Raw genomic sequence first — 12,501 nt, forward strand, 5'->3', positions numbered from 1 at the left:
TGTATTATTTTTTACTGTTTGTTTGATCTGAAACGTGTCTGTAGGATGTTTCCTATCAAATGTCAAATGATTTAGAATTTATATAAAACTGACATCTTAAAAACATCTATAAGATGTTTGTACATAGAAGATGCTTTCCAGCTGAAATGATCTTTAACAGACATCTTGCAGATGTACATGTGCTATCTGTGTTGTGTTGGTCCTCATAGATTCCGACATTAGCATATAGCTAAGCTAACAATTTGTTAAGCACATTATTAACAGAAATAATACAATTCCACCAATTAGTTTTCCCTGATAGGACACATACACCATGGAGACATCTATCTGACGTCTGCATTTACATCTGCAAGATGTATTTTTTTTTTAGAGTGTTTGCTCATCTGAAATAAGTCTATAGGATGTTTCCTATCAGATGTCAAAAAGATGTTTAGAAGATGTCTTTAAGATGTTTATTAATTTACAATCTATGTAAAACTGATGTTTTAAACATGTCTGTCAGATGTTTGTACACAGCAGATGCTTTCCAGATGAAGCAATCTTTAACAGACATCTTGCAGATGTACGTGAGCTATCTGGGTTAGTATTTTATAATAATTTTCATTTCATAATCAACATTTGCCTTAGCTGTCTGTGACATTGCTAATGCTAATATATGCTAACACCATGGTAATGAAAGATGATTAAATCATATTCCTTATGGTATTATTAAGACAGTGTACTTCAGAAAATATAAATGGTACTTCAAACATACATTTCTACAAAACATGGCCTGAATTCGGAAGAGCATGCAAGCATGCTGATCTTAATATTTATGCTAGCAGCTTTTCTTTTAGCTTTCTATTTTTTCTATTATTGTGGCAAATTTGCATGACTAGCTGAACTCTATTGTGAAACCTGCATGAGGAATTCCTACAAAAATCCTATTCCTATTGAAATTGCTAGATTTTCAACCTGTAAAAAAATTCAACCTGTCACATGACGAAAACGTACCTGTAGGAACTTTTTCGCAAGTCGCGAAATACGTAGTGCCATGTACGTTTCGTGACATATTCAATGTGAAATGTCCACTGAGTGATGCTAAAAGAGTGTTCTTTTTCCCCGGAATAGATGAACGTACATATGGTACGTTTTATATGATGCTGATTTTGTACATCACTGCAGTTCTGACTTAAAATGTCTGTTGAGTAGGGCTATAAGTCTAATGCTCTGTGATGTTTTAAAAAAACGTACCATCTGGACTACACCTAAACCCACCAAATAGTATGAAGAATAGTGAATGTGACGGAAAAATGGAATCGCAAGCATGCCATTTTAGCTTGTTTTTCAATCTCTCTTCCTTTAGCTCTTCTATTGTGAATCATGTTAGGATTCCACATCCTAAGTCCAATTCCATGCCGGCTGAGTTACCGAACAAGCTTGTTAAGTCAGTAAAGTGAAACATATGGAACTGTAATCATAACTGTGTACAAAAATAATTACAAGTGCTCTATGTTTTACTGCCTGTAGTGTACATTTCTATTGGATAATGCAGTGATATGTATTTATTTGTGCGTATTTTCCGTCTTTCCCACAGGTACGTTTTTGTCATGATATCAGGTAGCGTTAAAATGCAAATTCTTAATTCTCGCTGGTGCACTGTGCTCAAATTTCCACCAAAGTATAGTCTCTCAGAAGGTATTTGTTTGTATGCAGCTCTTCTGTTGGGACCTGCAGGTGTGGGATGGAGTCTGTGCAGAATCAGCATTTCTGAACACAACCTCTTGACTCACAATAACACAATGTGTTTTGTAGCAGGAAGCAGTGATTGTGATAATGATCTTGTGACATGATAGGGTTATTAAAAGAGTCTGCACGATGTGAGATGCCAGGCAGCTGCCTGAGTGTTTAATCTCTGCATGCTTTATGTTTCAGCTGAGGAGTCACACTGCCCTGGGGATGGTTTATTTATGCACACAGATGCTCTTTTATCCTCTTTCAAGTTCTGCATCTCAGTGGCATCTTCTCTTGCTGTTCCAGCAACTGGATTCAGTGTGTGTGGCAGATGGAGTGATGGTGTACGTGAGTTTCAATGTCCTTGTCTGCGTCACTCTGGTCTTTGCCCACACTAGATTTAGTTGACCCAATGTAAAATGTAATTTGGGCTTTTTGTGCACAAAGGATTCCAGACAGACCTGGACTGATAAAGTCATAACAACAGGAGGAAGATAATGTCTGGAATCAGTTTCCTCATTTACACACCAACATCTCATGTCGAAAGAGCAGTCCAAAAATATCACTGTAGAAGGTTCTCTAACACTGACCTAGTCCTGCAAGACTTCTTCTCTAGACTTTAAATGGCTTTTTTCATTTTTGTAGGGTTACTTTCCAAAGCATTAAGAGAGAGAAACATCTGTTGGTCTTCATCATCCATCCAAGTTCCCATCCCAACAAAAACCCAGGTATGCAGCGTAGAAAAAGAGGCTCTTTGGAGCTCACATTTTACTTGCTGGGGTTGCTCGTTTACTTTGACCCCTTACCTAACCTCTCGACAACAGAGCCCAGATACAGTGTGCAGATATTAGCACTAGCATTAGTCTTATTTGCTAAAGAAAGACAAACAAGAGAATCAACTGAGATGTTAGTAGCTTGTTGGAGATAAGAAGAAAATTCATGCTGGCTGACCGGTCACTGAAGCCATGAGAACAAGCCATCTGATTGCCACTGAGAAGATATAAACTCTCTACAAAGCCCAAACAACAACCTGGTCTCACGACGAAAACGTACCTCTGGGAACTTTTTCGCAAGACGCAAAATACGTATCAATAAGTACACATCACAGCAATTTCCAACAGAAATGAACACTAGAGGCGGTAAAGCAGTGAGCACTTGTAATCGTTTTCGTGCACAGTTATGATTACAGCTCCATATGTTTCACTTTCCTGACGTAACATGCTTTCTCGGTAGCTCAGCCGGCATGGAAATTGGACTTAGGATGCGGATTATTGCTGCTGCTGCTACTGCAAAGCAAGGAACATGTTACTGCCAATACATATGCCAATACGCTGCTTTGAGCTGCACAAGTAGCATATATAATAATCCGTAGCTGAACTATACAGGTGGAGCTGGGGAGGTGGAGGGTTTCGGAGGAACTCTGAAGCATTGTGCGAAATCCTGTAGTGAATACTAAATCTGTTTGTAGGCCTTAAGTTTTACACCCTTAGTGTCCAAGCACACATGCCAAACATCTTTTCTGGTGGAGGTGTGTGTGCATTTGAAAGGCGGGGGGGGTCAAACTGCGGTCCAGGTAATTTGCTGCCTGTGAAACTGAAGTCCAGCACCCAGACCTGCATGAGGGGCTTTTGAAAGCTGTAGGACATCTATTAACACCTGTCTCCTGCTTTCTTCTGTCGCTTGCCCTCTCCCTCTGTGTTCTCTCTTCCTTGCTAATAACTCCACTTAAGACACCGCAGTCACTCAGAGTCCGGTCTTGAGAGGTCTCAGCAGGGTGCAGGGGTGGCCGTGTGTCTGGAAGGGCAAAGCAATTTATTTGGGCTTGTTCCCTCACACGTGGAGCCACTTAGTAAGCAATGAGGTGCCAGACAACCTCACAGCTGCCACAGAACCAGGGCTCCAGCCTTACACCCTTTCCAGGCCAGGGCAGGGTCTTTTCTTTGGGCTTGATTTCAAAACCGTAAACCAGGAACTCGAAGACATGCCCTCATCTGATTTAGTTTCTTTCAAGCATTTTCACTGGATCTGTACTGAGCTTCATTATTTTTATTACTACAACTTGTTAAGTTGCATTTTCTGAGAACATTTTCTTTTTTGTTTTTTTGTATAATTTCAGAATTTTTTAAAGTAGTTTAATTTTGAGTTTAGAAACAGGTCAGAAATATTGATTACGCATCTTGCACTACAAATGTTTGTCCAATCAAGTGTTTCCTAAACTGAGGATGCCCCTCCCCCTAATATCACCTACCTCCAATTAATATAGCAAGATACGAATCATAACAAACCCTGTTTCTAACTAAACTATATTTCCTATTTGGGACAAAGTACTAGCTTTCAATATGTCCCACCCCAACTTCCTGTTTCAATAGATAAGGAGTCATTTCTTTAAGAGATATGATGTGATAAGCATTTGTTAATCCCTGTTTTGATCCATTTGAGATCAGAGGACAGACTTGTGTGATGTCGTCTCAGAAGTTTATCCTGGAAATTCTTCACTGAGCCATGATGACGAAACCAATTATCCTCTTAACGTTGTTTAGCCCATCGTTTAGTTTATTTTTGCTTCACAGAAACGTATTCATTTGTGTCCTCGTTGACGTCAAATTACGAAAGCGTGGTCAGTCCACTTTCCTTTGTTTTCATCCGTAACATTGTTATCTGGGGAAAGCATGAGCCGCACCGATGTGATCTGTGGCCGGTCGCACGCGCGCCAGGGTTAAGAAACCTGCTCGTTTGTAATTGGATTTATGTGCAGGAATGTTTTTCCAAGGCGCGACTTGTGAAATAGCACGCCATCTGCTCCCTATTAGAGTGTGGGACCGACGCTCACTACACAACAAGCAAGGAAAGCCCCAGACGTGTAGATTCATAGTGCTGGAGGGCCGCTTTATTACCGCACGAGGGAGAACTGTGGTTCCAGCACGCGGATGCCATGACTCGCTGTTCTATCGCTGTGATTTCCTTGCTGGTTCTATTCTCCCCTTTTAAAATGCATTGTTTTTAAACTCTCTAAAGCATTTAAAGTGAGGAACTCTCACCTTTCCATTGTCAAACTATTTTATTCCTTAGCTATATTTTTAGCAAATATTCTTGCTAAAGGGCAAGCATCACTATTAATTTCCCTTACACTTTTACAAAACCACTCAAAAATTAACCATGGTTTTACTATAGGAAAAGTGTAGTAACCATGTTGTTTTGGCTTATTGATTATCATTTGTAGAACCACAGTTTTACTTCAAAACTATGAAGTAACTATGATTTTTTGTTTTTATTTATAGTAAAACCATGGTTAATTTTCATGAAGGTAAGTATTAAACTTAGGCAATTTTTGCTATATTACTTTTTGAAGTGAACAAATTTACGACTTTCATTTGGTTAACAATAAAATAGGTAGAAAAATCACTTCATAAAGCATACACAATTTCTAGGGACGAGAATATTTCAACCTATGTTTCCATCACCCTATTTTTTTAAGCATTTTACAGTATAGCATTAGAAATGAGTGATGGAAACACCAAAATTCTGTACGCTTGCTTGAGGTGGTTTTTGAATTGTGCGAAAAAGGGTTAATGCAAATAATGGGAGATTGAAACGCATTTTGTGACTAAATTCCCCCACGCGCACCAAAAAAGTAATGTGAGTTTGCGCTATGGGATGGGATAACTTGACTAACCAGTGGACCGATCTCATTGCAAAGCATCTGAAATGTTGTTATGGTCATTCTGAAATCCCTAAGCAAAGTTTGTCGTCAAAGTATTTCTGTATAATTGCCTCCCAAAACTGTCTTAAAAGACTGCATTCCCACTGCATTCCCAAACAGCTGGCATCTGCCTCCAAAAGCAGTGACCGTATTTATTGTGTTTCATCTCTCTCTGGCTTTTCCTACTTTTCTTAGTGATATTTAGTGGCAGTTTATCAGGAAGTGACTCGTTGGATGGAAATGGTGCTTATTTGCTAATATTTTATGCAATATTCTAATTCTGTGCATAAGTTTCGCAACTTTAGATGGAAACCTGGTTACAGAGCATTTTGAGATAGCCTCTTTTGTCTATCCCAGACATGTCCTCTTTTTGGACCTAAAAAAATGCTTCCAGTCGGGATTTCTATATCACCTAGCGTTTTCCCATTTTTTTTAAATAAAAATGTAATTATAAAGGCCAGAAAACACTTTAAAGCTGACTTTAAAGAGCTAGCAGCGACAAAAGCCGATGGTGTTCTTGCCTTGCGTCGGCAGCGTCTGCACCAAAATTCTCGCTTTAATTCTCATGCACTGAGTTCTCACTCTTGCCGACAGCCCTGACGCCAATTCGACATGTTAATTCGGGCAAACTGCCACCGACGTAAGCTCAACAAGAGCTAACGTGTGGAACACACCAAACAAACTAGACGGACAGACACTAGCCGATGGCCCGACATTGGCCAATGGCTGACTGTCGGCTTGGTGTGTCCCGGCCTTGAAATTAAAAGCCAGATTTACTAACAGCTTGCGCTATTGCAAACTGTTTTTTGCTGTTAAAATAGTACTGCCAGGATTTACTAAAGACACACAGTGAAGAATTAGTGCTGCATTTGTAGGATTTTCTCTTTCAGATGCTAAACGTATGGGAGGAGAGTATTAAACTGAATAACACTATGCAATTTATTAACATTTGCACTCACAAATTACTGGTATATGTGCCATTACTTAACAGCCAAAAAAGCATATCTTAAAGCAGGCAGTAATCCGCGCTGCTCTTGGTAGATTGTGGAAATTATCTGCCTGTGTTCTTTAATGTGTGCATTGTCAGTAAATCACACGCTGAATTTTCCCCTCCCATCGGTGCTTTTATGGATTTGCGCTGTAATGCGAATTTGCCCTGTTTAGTAAATCTGGCCCTAAATCTTAAGTCTTCCTCCTCACTGTCCATTCTTTTTTTCATATCCCATCTTTTGTGCTGAAATTCTGACTTTAACATGAAGAAACTGAGAATGCGAGAAGGCTCTTTCTTAATTGCAAAAGAGAGTGGGGGCAAGGAGGCCGTTACTTTGACAAGCTGGGGTCAGAGGTCACAGAAAGGAGATCATACTACCGATTAGGCCCCTCGATGAGGGTTAAAACTTTAGTCCCACAAGGGAATGGTACTTGCGCATGTGTGAAAGTGCATACAGCAGGGTGACAGACCCCAGCCTTGGAGAATAAGTGTTCCCCTCAAGCAACTAGTGTGAGGACCCACCCTCTCCTTTCGCTAGTTTCAGAGCAAGACTTGTGTCATAATAGTGTGTGTGTTTGTGTGTGTTATGTAAAATAAGATAAGTATGTGAGAGACAACAACACCCACAACATATATAAGTAAGCGAGTGTTTGATGGGAACATTCTAGAAGTTTCTGTAACATTCCAGAACATTGTGGGACTAGTTAAAAAATCATCTAACATTCACTTCTGAAGTTTTAGATGACTCACTTTTGGTAACTGTTTATGTTAATCTGTCCTTAGCTCGGCATTATCAAATTAGGTTGTATAAGTTGTCAGGATACTGTTTCACAAGGCCTAATTGAAAAAAACGGGTGAGAGATTTGTGAGTGAAATTTTTACAATTGTTTCACAAAAAGTGGCAGCACAACATCAAAAACACCAACAAAACATACTATAGCACAATAAAATGCTTGAGATATGATGCTTGTAAAAAATGTATTACGTCAGAACACATGGCTACTTCTTAATGGCTGTAAACGGAAAAAGGACGTCTACCAGTAAGGGCAATCTGGCCCATTCTAGCCAGCCAAACCTTGACCCCTTGGTGGTAATTCACGGGTACCAGACACAAAGCTCTAATCCATATTTTACCTCGGTCTTGCTCTAATCTGTCTCCTGTGTTTTAAGAGGCCTGTGTTGTCCTAATGTGACTCTGAGACCTCTGTGCTCATGGTTTGCTTTTCCTCCCTTGATATCTGAGCTTTTTCTCTGTCCAGCTGCAATATAACGCCTGAAGCCGAAGCACACGCTCTCCTCTGAGGCGACAGCGCTCACGCTGATGAGGAGAGTTTGAGCAAAGGCAGTGATGGAGATAGAGACCGTTTGGGAGTGTGACAAACAGATACAATCAGAATGAATAAGAATGGCAATTAATGAATGAGACAGCAAGAAACGGAGATCCGAGGAGTGGCTGAGGTTCAGACGGGAGTTCTGATGGTACTTTAATGAAGTGTTCTCTAAAAGGAACAAGCGTTTTTGGAGCAAGATCACACACATAGACTCATTGACTCAATGGCTGTGCTGGGACAGAGCCAGGAGGTTATAGCCACAGTCAGCAAGATAAAGAAGCAGAGGAGAGAACGGAAAAATAGAAGGATTATTTTATGAAGAATATATGAGTGGTGCCTGTCCAGGGTTTTGCCATGTGTTTGCTAGGTGGCAGTCCCTGCCCTTAAATTAGAATGCAATCACATTTAAAGGAATATAGTTATATTAAGAGTTATATTAAGAAATGTCCTGGCTCTTCCAAGCTTAGGCTTAAGGGTGAGTAAATCATGGGATAGTTTTCATTTTTGGGTGAACTATCCTTTTAAGTCACAGTCATTTTAATAGGAATCTCAGAGATTGGAAATTTCGCATAAGGGCAAAAGATTTCCCCATGCAAATTTCGAATCGGGGTCAAGTTGCTGGTTTGTGAATTTACTGTGTTGACCAACAGAAAGCATTTTGGTGTTAAAGGGACTTCTGTGTGACTGGTGCTTCATACATCTCTACATGATTAATAATAGACCATGGACCTGCATATTTTGCAGTTACTGCAACACAACAAACCAACATGTCATCATTTTTCAATATTGTTGTTCTATTATTGCGGAGATGCAAAAGTTCTTGAATAATTTCAGTGAAAATTTGTAGCAAATATTCATGTGAAATGGCCGTAACATGTTGTCCCACCTAGCTATGATGCAATAAATTTCACATGACAAGCAATTTGTATGTCTACACTGAACACAAATTAGTGCTGGGTAACTATTAATCGTGATTAATCGCTTACAAAATAAAAGTTTTTGTGTGCATAATATATGTGTGTGTACTGTGTATATTTATTATGTATATATAAATACGCACACATGCATGTTTATATTTAAGAAAAATATGTTTATATATTTAATATATTTATATAAATTATATGAATATAAATATATACATGGAAATACATGGAAATATTTTCAAAATATATACTGTATGTGTGTGTCTTTATATATACATAATGAATAGACAAAGCACACACGCATATATTACGCACACAAAAACTTATTTTGGATACGATTAATCATGATGATTCGTTGTCCACGACTAGTCATAACATGTCCAGTGTGGAAAAAAAAATACTTTGGAAGTCAAAGGGATCCAAACTTGTTTGAATGTTTAACAGCATTTTTAAAAATATCTTCCTTTGTGTTCCACAGATGAAAAAAATGCATACAGGTTTGGCATTACATGAAGGTGAGTATGACAAGTATCATGACAGAATTGTTATTTTTTTTGAGTGGACTATACCTTTAAACCCTTCCAATTTCTTACAAATCAGATCTGCTTCCATCCAATCAACAACCAATGAAAAGGGCCAAGTCCTACACTACTTTATTTGACGCTACTTTCGTTACATTGCAGCTTCGTACATGCTACGTCACGCAGGATTTTGGACCAGTGAGATTTCTCTGTGGATGGGTCTACTCCACACAAAGTTGCATAAATAGACAAAATGCCCTGATGCTTGTCACTATTTTATGAGGGGCAATGACCATCCAGTGTTGCCAAGTCTTGCCAGTTTTCCAGCGGAATTTGGCTACTTTAAAACTGTTGCCGCAGGTTGTTTTTCATGTCTGCGGGTTAAAGCGAATTTTACCAGGGGAACCCTGACAAAAAATGTGAATTTTACCCACTGGAACGCAGGGGGGTAACTGGGGACCCTCTTCAAAACGTGATTGGGTGGGTTTTGTTGTGAAAACCTGGCAACCCTGGACCCGTCCCACACAACAGTTGTCACTCTGGAGTGTGATACATGACATGGACAGATGCTTTGACAAATGGGACTATATCATTATCAGTTCCTCAATAAAGACCCTTTCATCTTATTGTAACACTAGTTCTTTTCATTTTAAAACCTGGAGTGGAAGAGGGTGGAATTCATTCCAATTGTGCAGCTTTGTAATGGCCTTCACCAGGCCGAGCCGCCCATGGGGATTGGGTGGTGGTCGAAGCCCAGCCTGATCTATTTAAGTCAAGGCATTTAATCTGGCCACATTCTCCCCAACAGCCCCGCAAGGCACAGCTCTTTCCCTTTGACTGACACGCTGACACCTGGGCTCCACCGCTGCCGGCTGGCCGGCATGCCGCTCGGGCCCACCTGCTCGCCACACATACTGCAAAGCAAACATTTCAACAGTTAGGCCGACTTTAAAAGCTCCACGCGACTTAATGAGAAAGAATCCGAGGTCTGCGTTTCACCTTTTTCTATGTCTCTCTCTCGCTCTCTAGAGGGCATTTAGAACTGCCCATTAACGGCCAAAGTGTGGATTTCCTGTGAAATAACGATTGTGCCCTCCACATGGTTCGCGTCTAAATACTCAAGAACACTTAGTTAAACATGAAGCCCGGCGATCGGCAATCGGAATGGGATTGCTTCCAGCTGTGTCGCTCCGACCAGCATCCAGAGCGGGAGATTCTTTCTTTATTGATGCTGTAGCTTATATTGCATATGTTGGCTTTGCTGTGGAATAACAGGGTGGGTGTGAAGTGGTCAGTCGTTCACTTACTCCCAATCCCCCCACCATGATTTCACTTTCAGATTGCAAACTGCCTGGACGTGACCTGACAGATGACTGCTTTAGTCTCTTGGATAGCTTAGTTTCATGACAAAGAACTGTGCTGGAAGTCCTCAGAAGTCCAATTTGTTCCTGGAATTTTCTTTGGATTGCTTTTGTCTTCTGCTTGATGAATAAGAATAGTGAATAAGAACAGACAGTACTAATGTTAAAAGCATACACTTTTTAGGGACTGTTTCATTTAACCAACAGTGCAAGCGCTGATATTGATATCTTATTTTTCCTCCTCAAAATGTTGCAATATTGCAGTGCTGAGTTTGAAATCTGCAATAATTACAAGTAAATTTTCCATAACTTCCCATAAATGATGTGAAAATGCATAGCTTAGAAAGTTCAGTTGCTTATAAAAGCCTTCCCAGCGAACTAGAACATTCACATATTTCAGTATGCACAGAGCCCCTCTTATGAAATTTAACCATGGTTTTACTGTAGTAAAGGTGTAGTAACCTTTTTTTTTTTTTTGGCGTATTGATTGCCATTTGTATAACCACTGCTTTACTACAAATACTATGCTTAAGCCATGGTTAGTGTAGCAAAACCATGGTTAATTTGTGGTTACCATTGTTTAACTATAGTAACTGGTTTTTGGATTTTATTTTGTAGTAAAACTATGGTTAATTTTCACCTTTTATGCACTATAAAGATTTTACTCTGTGAATTACTAAATGAGCTCTGATGTTTCAATAAACAGTTGACAACTAAAGCCATTTCTGCAAAATTGAGAATAAAATGTCTCAAATTTAAAACAATAATTGTACACAATTTGTACTATATTTTCTGTGAAGAAATATGTTGAGAAAATTACATTTTACAGGTCAAATATTTGATTTCTAAATTTGAGCCAAAATAGTCTTTCAACTTCAGACAGTTTGGAATATGTAATTCATGAAACGCATAGACCAATTTTATGTACTTTTATGGTGTTTTGTGTCCTTTTTGAAGCTTAAAAGCTCTAGTAGGCCTACCCATTCTCTGAAATTGCATGGAAAAGAGCGACCGGAACAATTCTTCGGAGTCTCCTTTTTATGTTCCACTGAAGAATAAAGCTTCAGAACGATGTGAGGGTGAGTAAAAGAAAGAATTTTAATTTGGCGGTGAACTACTTCTTTGTGTAATCATGTTTAATCATAACCAAAACCTACTCTTTTCCTATCCTTGCTAAAAGAAACAATAGAACCATCACAGAAAATTTGGTTTCCACTTCAAATACCATTACGAACATTACAAATCATCAACTTTTGATAATTAAAACCATTAAAAAATGGTTTTCTGTAATGAGTTTTGGGACCTATTTCATTAGAATTTATTGGTTTTAAAAAGCCACCAACAGAACCTGGTGAAAAATACAGCATATGCTGGTAGGTATGTTCTGATGCTGGGATGCTGGTTAGGTATGTTTTGATGCTGGTTTAAGCTGGTCCTTTGCTGGTTTATGCTGGTCCTTTGCTGGTTTAAGCTGGTCCTTTGCTGGTTTATGCTGGTCCTTCGCTGGTTTATGCTGGTCATGTTGCTGGTCAAGGACCAGCATAAACCAGCAAAGGACCAGCTTAAACCAGCATCAAAACATACCTACCAGCATATGCTTTTTTTTTCACCAGGGGAAGATGACCAATTACCAGTAGAGACCAACAAGGGTCCATTACAGTTTCCATTAAAGCCAATACAAGTCCCATTATAACCAGTAAAACCATTACAAATTTTGCAATGGTGTCTATTGTTTTGTTTTTTCAGCAGGGATATTGCTCTTCAGGTAAATTTAAATTACGTTACATATCCCTGGTGAAAAAAACAGCATATGCTGGTAGGTATGTTTTGATGCTGGTTTATGCTGGTCCTTTGCTAGTTTTTGCTGGTCATGTTGCTGGTCAAGGACCAGCATGAACCAGCAAAGGACCAGCATAAACCAGCTAAGGACCAGCTTAAACCAGCATCAAAACATACCTACC

The sequence above is a fragment of the Labeo rohita genome, chromosome 4 (assembly GCF_022985175.1).
Source record: "Labeo rohita strain BAU-BD-2019 chromosome 4, IGBB_LRoh.1.0, whole genome shotgun sequence".
NCBI classification, from domain to species: Eukaryota; Metazoa; Chordata; class Actinopteri; order Cypriniformes; family Cyprinidae; genus Labeo; species Labeo rohita.